This window comes from Cajanus cajan, chromosome 3, assembly GCF_000230855.2.
Source record: "Cajanus cajan strain Asha chromosome 3, NIPB_CcT2T_4, whole genome shotgun sequence".
Lineage (NCBI taxonomy): Eukaryota > Viridiplantae > Streptophyta > Magnoliopsida > Fabales > Fabaceae > Cajanus > Cajanus cajan.
Window position 1 is genome coordinate 18,232,940 of NC_138519.1, and position 10,379 is coordinate 18,243,318.

Genomic DNA, 10,379 nt, shown 5'->3' on the forward strand with positions numbered 1-10,379 from the left:
TTCTATATACTCAGCCTCATCTGTACTTAAAGCAACACAAGCTTGCTTTTTGCTATGCCATGAGACAAGTGCACTACCTAGTACATAGGTGACAAGTTCCACTTGTGCTTTTTCTATCTAGTCTACACCCAGCATAGTCTGAATATGAGTAGCCTATCAAACTTAGTGAGACTCCCTTTGGATACCACAAACCTACATTGGTTGTACCTTTCAAATATTTAAGAATTCTCTTTACACTCTTCATGTGAGATTCTTTTGGATTAGCCTGAAATCTTGCACATAAGCACACAACAAACATTATATCAGGCCTACTAGCTGTCAAGTATAAGAGTGATCCAATGATACCTCTATACTTTGAGTTATCAACAACTATGCCTTTCTCATCTAAGTCAAGATTGCAAGTGTTTGATATTGGTTTGACAGCCTCCTTACACCCTTCCATACCAAACTTTTTAAAAGTTCATTGCAATCCTTGCTTTGACTTATGAAAATCCCATCACTCATTTGTTTGATTTGCAACCCCAAAAAGAATGTAAGCCCCCATCATTGACATTTCAAATTCTCCTTGCATGGTTTTAGAAAATTCTATGCATAGAGAGACATTGGTAGATCCAAATACAATATCATCCACATAGATTTGAACATACATTGCATCATTTTTAAACTTTTTGACAAACAATGTATTATCTACTTTCCCTCTCACATAGTCATTCTCAATCAAAAATTTGCTCAACCTGTCATACCATGATCTTGGAGCTTGCTTCAAGCCATAGAGTGCCTTTTTAAGTTTGTACACATGATTAGGATTTTTAAAATCCACAAAGCCTGGTGGTTGCTCCACATACACTTCCTCTTATATCAACCCATTGAGAAAAGCACTTTTCACATCCATTTGATAAAGCTTGAAATTCATTATAGAGGAATAAGCAAGAAGTAATCTAATGGCTTCTATCCTTGCTACAGGGGCAAAGGTTTCATCATAGTCAATTCCCTCTTCTTGATTATACCCCTTAGCCACTAGCCTTGCCTTATTTCTTATAATAATTCCTGATTCATCAAGCTTATTTCTAAAAACCCACTTGGTTCCTATAATTGGATAATCAGTTGGTAATGGCATTAAATCCCATACTTCATTTCTTTCAAATAGATTTAGTTCCTCTTGCATGGCCATTAACCAATGTTCATCTTTTAGTGCTTCATCAATACTCTTAGGTTCCACTTGTGACACAAAAGCCATAGTATTACAAATATTCTTAATGGCATTCCTAGTTGAAACTCCCTTACCAATATTTCCAATTATATTCTCCATTGATAAGTCCCTAGAAGTTTTCCATTCCTTAGGCAATTGTTCACTAGTATCCTTAGTGTTTTCATGTGATTCACTCTCTTTAGGCTTATTATTAGTTTCACTCTCCAATAATCAAGCAAATCAGTCAAGTCTTCAATTTCAGTTTTCCTTGTCTCTTGTTTGTTAGACTCATCAAATACAACATGGACAGATTCTTCAACAACTAGAGTTCTCTTGTTATAGATTCTATAGGCTTTGCTATTTGTAGAGTATCCTAAAAAGATTGCCTCATCAGCCTTTGAATCAAATTTTCCAAGTTGCTCTTTCCCATTGTTCAGCATAAAGCACTTACACCCAAACACTCTAAAATATGAAATGTTAGGCTTCCTTCCATTGTAAATTTCATAGGGTGTTTTCTTTAATATAGGTCAGATCAGAACTTTGTTTAACACATGACAAGCTGTGTTAATAGCATCAGCCCAAAAATATTTTGGCAATTTTGTCTCATTCAACATTGTCCTAGCTAGTTCTTCTAGAGACCTATTTTTCCTCTCAACAACCCCATTTTGTTAAGGTGTCATAGGTGCTGAGAAATTATGGTTTATACCATGTTCCTCACAGAATTTTTGAAACATAATGTTTTGAAATTCACCTCCATGGTCACTTCTTATAGAGGTAATGTTTGAATTCTTTTCATTTTGAACAAGCTTGGCAAATTTTCTAAAGGCATTAAAAGCATCATTTTTATTTGCAAGAAACATAACCCATGTGAATCTTGAGTAGTCATCTACAATAACTAAACCGTAGTAGTTTCCACCTAGACTCATGGTTCTTGAAGGACCAAACAAATCAATGTGAATCAATTGCAAAGGTCTAGTTGTAGAAATCTGACTTTTTCTTTTAAAGCTAGCCTTCACTTGCTTGCCTTTTTGACAAGCATCACATAGTTTGTCCTTACTAAACTTGAGTTTAGGTAATCCTACCACTAATTCCTTCCTACTTAGTTTATTTAAATGATCCATATGAATATGTGCAGCTCTCCTATGCCAAAGCCAAATATTGTTTTCTTGGGTTATTAAACACTTAGTGTTTGAAATTGCTATTGAGTGTTCTAAGTCAAGCATATATATGTTGTCAATTCTTTTTCCAATGAATCTGATTTCTTTAGTCTTTTTATCACATATCAAGCAACATGTATTATCAAATTCAATTTTAAAACCTCTATCACTAAGTTGACTTATACTTAGCAAATTATGTTTCAGCCCATCAACAAGCAATACATTTTCAATCAATGTTTGAGAGGAGGAGTTACCAATATTACCATGACCAAGAATTCTCCCTTTGTTGTTGTCACCATAGGTAACATACCCTTCATTCTTCAATTTCAGACTTGAAAATTTTGAAGGATCTCCAGTCATGTGCCTTGAGCAGCCACTATCAAGATACCATAGTAAATTCTTGGCCCTCAAGCATTCCTACAACAAAGATTCAGAGAAAAAAATTAGGTACCCATGTGAAGGGTCCTTGTAGGTTAGTTCTCAGCCTTTGGATCTTTTCAATCCAAACCATTTCTCCATTTGGAACTCCATATTTCCTAGAGTAGCAGTTCCTTATTGTGTGACCTCTTTTACAACAATAATAGCAAGTTGTTTGTCTAGAGAAATTGCTTTTAAATTTTCTGAAATCTTGGTTTTTCTTAAAAACTCCTTTCTTTGACTTGAATGGCATGCTCATGCTTTGATTAAAACCATGTCCACTCCTATCAAAAGTGTTTCTTTGTTTTCCCAAAAGAATATTTAAATTTGCATTTCCATTTGTGAACTTTGCAAGAGTGGATTTTAAATCAGCATTTTCTTTTTCAAAAGTCTTGCAATTTTCACAAACATCTTTTGAGGAGGAGGAGTTTTCACAATAAGCTTCACTAAAGTTGAAAATAGTTTGAAGATTTTCATGCTCATGTTTCAAATCCTCAAGATCTTGTTCAGCTTTAATTAAAGCATTTTCATACCATTTCAGCTTGTTTTTAAGCTTTGAATTCAAGGCATCTAATTTCACAGCCTCTTTATGAATTTGTATAAAAGCTTCTTGGAGTTGATCATAGTCCGGATTAGATTCAAGGTCAGAATCACTTACAATTGTGTCTTGGTCAGCTCCAGCCATCAAACACAAATTGTTCTCCTCAAGTTCAGATTCATCACTTGTTGTGCTTGAGTCATTATCTTCCCAAGCAATGTAGGCTCTCTTCCCTTTGCCATTTTTCTTCATTTTCTTCTCCTCTTGTTGCTTCTTCAAGAGGTTTGGACACTCAGCTTTCATATGTCCCGGTTTTCCACACTCAAAATAATTGAAGGAGGATGTGTTTGCTTCCTCTTTCTTATTTGTCTTTCTATTGAACTTGTAGGGGGAATTTCAATTTTTCCTTATGAATTTTCTGAACTTCTTCACCAGCAAATTGAAGTTCTCAGTTTTGGAATCATCGGAGCTTGATTCTTCACACACCTCTTTGCCTTTGGCAGATTTCAAGGCCTTTAATGATACTCCTTTTCCCTTCTTGTCATGTTGTTCATTTTCTTCAAATATGTGCAGCTTTTGCTCATGCTCTCTTAGCTTCCCAAAGAGAGTAGCAAGGGTCAAGGAGGTCAAATCCTTTGATTCTTCTATAGCTGTCACCTTTGCTTGCCATGTTCTGTCTAAGCATTGCAGCACTTTCAAATTCAGCTCTTCTTTCTCAAATTTCCTGCCAAGGTCAACAAGGTGATTTATTAATTGTGTAAATCTCTTTTGAAAATCTGAAATAGATTCACCATTGTTCATTCTAAACAACTCATATTCTCTTATGAGAGTATGCTTTCTAGATCTCTTTACATCACTTGTTCCTTCATGAGTGACTTGCAAAGTATCCCACATTTCTTTAGCAGATTTGCATTGTGATATTCTAAACTCATCAATAGACAATGCAGATGTAATAATGTTTTTGACTCTATAGTCATATTGGGCTCTTTTCTTTTCATCATCACTCCACTCACTCCAATGTTTTTCTCTCTTCTCATCATCATCTTTTGTCATAGGGATATAGGGTCTGTTTTCTATTGCATCCAATACAGCAATATCAATTGCTTCAATGAAAATTTTCATCCTAATTTTCCAGTAGACATAGTTTTCACCATTGAAAACAGGAGGTCTATGAATAGACACACCCTTACCATAGGGTAGGTTGCTATTGGCCATTTTTGAAATCTTGAATAACTCTCAAGAACCTTGCTCTAGATACCAATTGATAGAAAAGAATGGCTCAATCCAAGAGGGGGGGTGAATTGGATTCTATGACACTTTAAAAATTTCAGAGTATTTAGGATCTTTATTTCAATTAAACTTTTCTAAAAATGAATTTTCAATAAAGTTTCTTAAAGACTTGTTAATGAAGAATGAATCCTATATGCTTTCTTGATTAACCAATAATGAGGTTCAAATTAATACCAATATGTAATGCTTTGATTCAGTTCAAACCAATGTCATTCATAAACACATGTTAATCAAGAACAATCTTCTTTAATGTACAATCAAGATATTACACAAAGTAAAAGATAAGGGTAAGAGAAGATTGCACAAGTCTTTTATCCTGGTTCAGCCACTCCACATGTGACCTACATCCAGTCCTCAATCATAACCTGATCAAGATTTGTTCCACTATCTTAATGAAGAAGGTTTACAAGCATACCACACATGCATATACTCCTACATTCAAGATAACCACTTTCTTGACCTCAAGAAAGCACCCCTTGTAGAAACCCACTACAAGAATTTCTTACCACTTGAGAAACCCTCTCAAGATTTACAAGTATTCACAAAGAATTAAGAAACGAATTCACCTGGAATTCAGAAGCAAATCTTAATCTCTTCCCTTTCAAGAATGTGATGATGATGATCCTTGCAAAGTTTTTCACAAACGTTTTTCTTCTTGGATTCACAAAGAAAACTCTCCAAGATTGTCATAAAGACTTCACAAAAACGCTTTTCTAATTTTGATTCTCAATTCTAACTCTGTTTTGAAGTTTCAAAATGTTCAAACTATATTTATAAAAGTTTCAAAACTAGATAATCGATTATTTTAAAGAATAATCGATTATTTTGTTCTTCATATTTTCTGGAAATCTACCAAGAACAATTTAATCGATTATTTTGCTGGATAATCCATTATTCTAGAAAGTCATTTCTGGGATAATCGATTATTTCATAAATAATCAATTATTGCAGCAAGGCATCTTTTTTTTCCTGTTGCTGGAATAATCGATTATATTTAATGATAATCGATTATTTTGAGTTATTTTTCAAAACTTTGTTTTAAGTCTCAAAATAACTTCTTAATCCTTTTAACTCATCATCATACACTCCCTAATCAGATTAGATACAGATTTAGCTTATGCACACAGCACACACAAAAGATAAACTCAATCAAAACAATTGTATACACTATTTCCTATTACATAGCATTTTCTTTTGACTTTATTTTTGACTTTTAAGTTGTTGTTGTCCTTGGCACACATTTTTTATCATCAAAACTCTTCAAGCTTCAGAGGTGATCTCATCAAGCTCAGGCTCCCCCAATCTCAACATGATTGATTGAAATACGATATGTTGAAATATTTATGAATATTAAGCTAGAATGGGATAATATGTTATGTTTTCTTATGTGCTATATATATAGATGTTTTCTTTTCTCACCGTACAACTTGTGGATGTTTTAGGTGAGGAAGATCCGAGCTATGAGTGGCATCTAGAATGTCAACTGTTGATTTATGGGTATGCTATGATATTGTGACATCGGGGCAGAGGATTTCTAGGACATGAATTGTATTTGTATATGGAGTTGAACCTATTATTTTGAAAACATTTTGTAGCCTCTTATGTTTTATTTTCCAAGTTTCATTTTCAGAATATTTTGGATATTAAAGAATGTTTCTAAAGGTTTTTATTCGAACCCTTTTACCTATGTTGAAAATTTTATTTCCTTAGTTTATTTATATTATTACAATATATGTGTTGGGGTAGTAAGGGTGTCACAACATTCATATGGTACCAAAACTTGTCATATAATGGGGTACATGGTGGCTTAAAAGAGTGGATATGCTAGTGTTGGTTTTACAAAGAAAGATTTGTATAACTATTTTGATAGTCAAATGCGTGGCGAGATTAAAGATGGAGATGTTGTTGTTGCCTTAAGTTATCTTCGTGGGAAGAATGACAATGATCCCATGTTATACACAAAATTTGCAACTAATAGTGATGGTAGATTGAGACAACTTTTTTGGGCAGATGGATTCAGCAGATCTAATTTTTTGTTTTGGTGACGTTCTTGCGTTTGACACGACATATAGGAAAAACAAGTACAACTATCCTTTGGTAATTTTCTCTAGATGTAATCATCACTCACAAACCATCATATTTGGTTGTGCTTTGGTGTCAGATGAAACCATTGACACATATAAATGGGTCTCAAAATCATTTTTAGAAGCAATGGGAAATAATCATCCCAAATTAGTTGTGATAGACGGGGATGTGGTAATGAGGGAGGCTATAAAACATGTTTTTCCAGATACATGTCATCGACTATGTGCTTGGCACTTGCATAAAAATGCATGTGAAAATGTTAAGAGTGAATTTAGCGGAAAACACATAGAAGGGGGGGTTGAATATGTGTGTGTGTGATCAAAGGTATTTTAAAAACATTTTCGCAACAGTATTGCTCTTCGTCCACTACACTTTTGAATATCTGACGATTAACAAGAGTTTGCTTAACTTCCTATCAATGCGTCTGAAAGATTTATCGTCCACTAGGGAAAATGTTCTGTAAAGATATTAATTGAAGTTCTTACATTTTCCTTTTCAAAATAGTTTCATTTAAGTAAAAGTGGCAGATGAAACTTCTAGTGTAATAAGTCTGTCAAGCAAAGTTAGTATCTTCGTCTAAAAGTTGTTTTAAAGATATATAAACGTTGGAAGAAGTCTTTCACAAAAGTTTCATCAATAAGGAAGATTTGTGTCTAAGTAAGTAAAGGAATGCAATTGTTTTATACTGGTTCACTCATCTTAGCTACGTCTAGTCTTCTTCAAGTTGAAGGGTTCCACTAGATATGAAATGAGGTACATAGAGTATTATCGTCCGCTCCTGGACCTGAGTATTCTCGACCACTCCTGGTGTAACGTAGTAAGTTATTTCAAAAGGCCCAAAAGCTCAGTTTGGGTGATTTAGTAGCCTAGAACGGGTCGTTCCCAAACTGGAACGGGGCGTTCCAAACTACTAAATTTACCTATAAAATGTAGTTGAGAACGGGGTGTTCCAAACTCTAGAATGGGTCATTATGGATGGAGAACGGGTCGTTCTGGATGAATCCCAGAACGGGCTATTCTGATTTTAGAACAGAGCATTTTGCATGTGATTTTTGCACATGATGAAGGCATGAAGAACGGGCCGTTCTGGCCACTCCTGAACTTCTATAAATAGAGGTTGTATGGTTGAGGAGAAAGTGAAGTTTTTAGAGAGAAGTTTTAGAGAGAAAGACTCTGAGTCTGTGAGCTCCTTTCTCTCCCAAATTTCTCTGTAAGATTCTTTTTCTCCTCTAGATCACTAATGTCTTCTGTCTTTTCTTGAAATTCAAACTAGGATTTGGGATGATTGAAGTTCTGGGTTGAGCTTCGGAAGGGAATTCTACTTCTTCTCATTTATTGGCTATTTTGAGCCAATCTTCAGGTAAGGGAAGCTAGAATGTTTGTCGTTTAGTTTCATGTGAGTTTAGAAACTCAATTGATGCATGAATGTTGAGAATCCATAGACGGATTGAAGAAAATTTCATTTTCGGGGTTTTGAGAAAAATGAGGGTTTTAATGATTTTGATGCGTATGTTGGATGCATGTGAGATCTAAGTTTATTTTTGAGTTGTATGGAGTCCATGTATTGTATTTCTTGGTTGGTTGTGGCTTTTTGATGTGGCGCTAGGCACTAGTTGAATGTGTTGTGCGTGGAAGAGCTTAGAGCTCTCGGGTTGGTGTTAGGCCGGGCACGAGCAAACTGCGTCGGGCGTGAATATGTTTATTAATAATTGATTTAAAATGATGCTTATGCATGTTTAAAGTTGAGGTTTTAGATCATATATGTATGATATATGATGTATGGTGAGGTGTGATTCATATGTATGCTTGGTAATGATATATATGAATGTTTAAATATGATATGACATGTGTATATGTTCATATGAGTATGATTATTGATCATGATGGTGGGTAGACCATGTATGATGTATGATGCATTATTGCATGTGATGCTTTATGGTATGAGTATGTTTATTGATCATGATGGTGTTAGGGATGGGATGTCACTTATACTGCTATGTTGTTTGGGAGATCTCTTAGGTGTATGCGTGACGACGCATTAGATGATTGATATGCATTGATATCTGTCATAAGATGCATTTATTGCATGATTGTTAATATGATGAAGTGTGTGGTGTTTGGCTTCATGATTGGTGGATTGTATTTTATGCATGAATAGTATTGGATAGAGTGTATGGTGTGACTCTATGAACATGACTGATAGTTGGATGATTGTGTAGTATAGATTATTGTTCTGTACTTGTATGTTGATTTTTGAACTCTAGCTTACCCTTCTATTTTCATATGGATGGACTGCGATGATCATACTTTGTATGGGAGCAGGTTAGGGCTAGCTTGGAGTTGAGGTGACTGTTGCATGTTGAGGAGTTTTGTCCTAGTGTCAGAGCTACCTTCTTCGGTAGCTGTTGGTTGTGCTTGACCAACACTAGCTAGGGTGATGTTATTTTGGATGGTTGTACATATATGATGTTATATTTTTGGTATATAGAACTTAGTTATTTTGTTCTTATATATATATGTCTATATGTATACGTTGTCCAATGTTAATATTTCTCTTAGTTCACTAGTAGTAGTGCGATTTCACTAAGTGTAGAAATCATGGCGGGTCGTTACACCTGGCCTTGAGTATTCTCGACCACTCCTGGCCCGTCAACTTCACTCACCCACGCTAGTTGTGACACCCTTACTATCCCAACACATATATTGTAATAATATAGATAGACTAAGGAAATAAAATTTTCAACATAGGTAAAAGGGTTCACATAAAAACCTTCATAAATATTCTTCAATATCCAAGATAATTGAAAATAAATAAATTAGAAAATGAAACATAAGAGTTTATAAATTGTTTTTAAAATAATAAGTACAACTTCAAATCCATATAAAAAAATCCATGTCCTAAAACTCATTTGCCCCGATGTCACAATATCAGAGCATACCCACAATTCAACTGTTGGCATTCTAGATGCCACTCATAGTCTGATCTTCCTCACCTAAAACATCCACAATTGCATGGTAAGAAAAGAAAACATCTATATGTAAAGCACACAAGGGAAAACACAACATAATCTCATCATAACTCCTTACTTAATGAAATATTCACAAGCATTTATATATATATATATATATATATATATATATCATAATTTATCAATCATTCATCATCTTCACATCTCAATTACCTCAATCCATCACAATCCACACAAATCTTACAATTAACACTATGCCAAGGCCATGCCACAACTGACACAAGTGATACGGGTTAATTGCCTCACTCATCCCACACCATGCAAGGGGCACACCCTCCCTGTAGCATCACTTACCCAGGGGTCGTCTCATCTCTAGCCATTAGTGTGAGGAACCACAATCACATCATAATTCACACAAATCTTACAATTAACCCTATGTCAGGGCTGCCATATTTGACATAAGTGATACGTGTTAATTGTCTCAATCATCCCACACCATGCCAGGGTCACGCCCTCCCTGTAGAATCACTTACCCAGGGCCCGTCTCATCCCTGGTCATTAGTGTTATAGGAACCACAATCATATCACATCAATATCTCATTTCATGTCAACATACTCACATCATGTTATCAATTCAATATTAAAACAGTAGATATAATGTATATATTTTTACGAAGGAAGCACACCACATTACATGTCTAGATCATCAATTTTACCAAATAATGTAACAATAA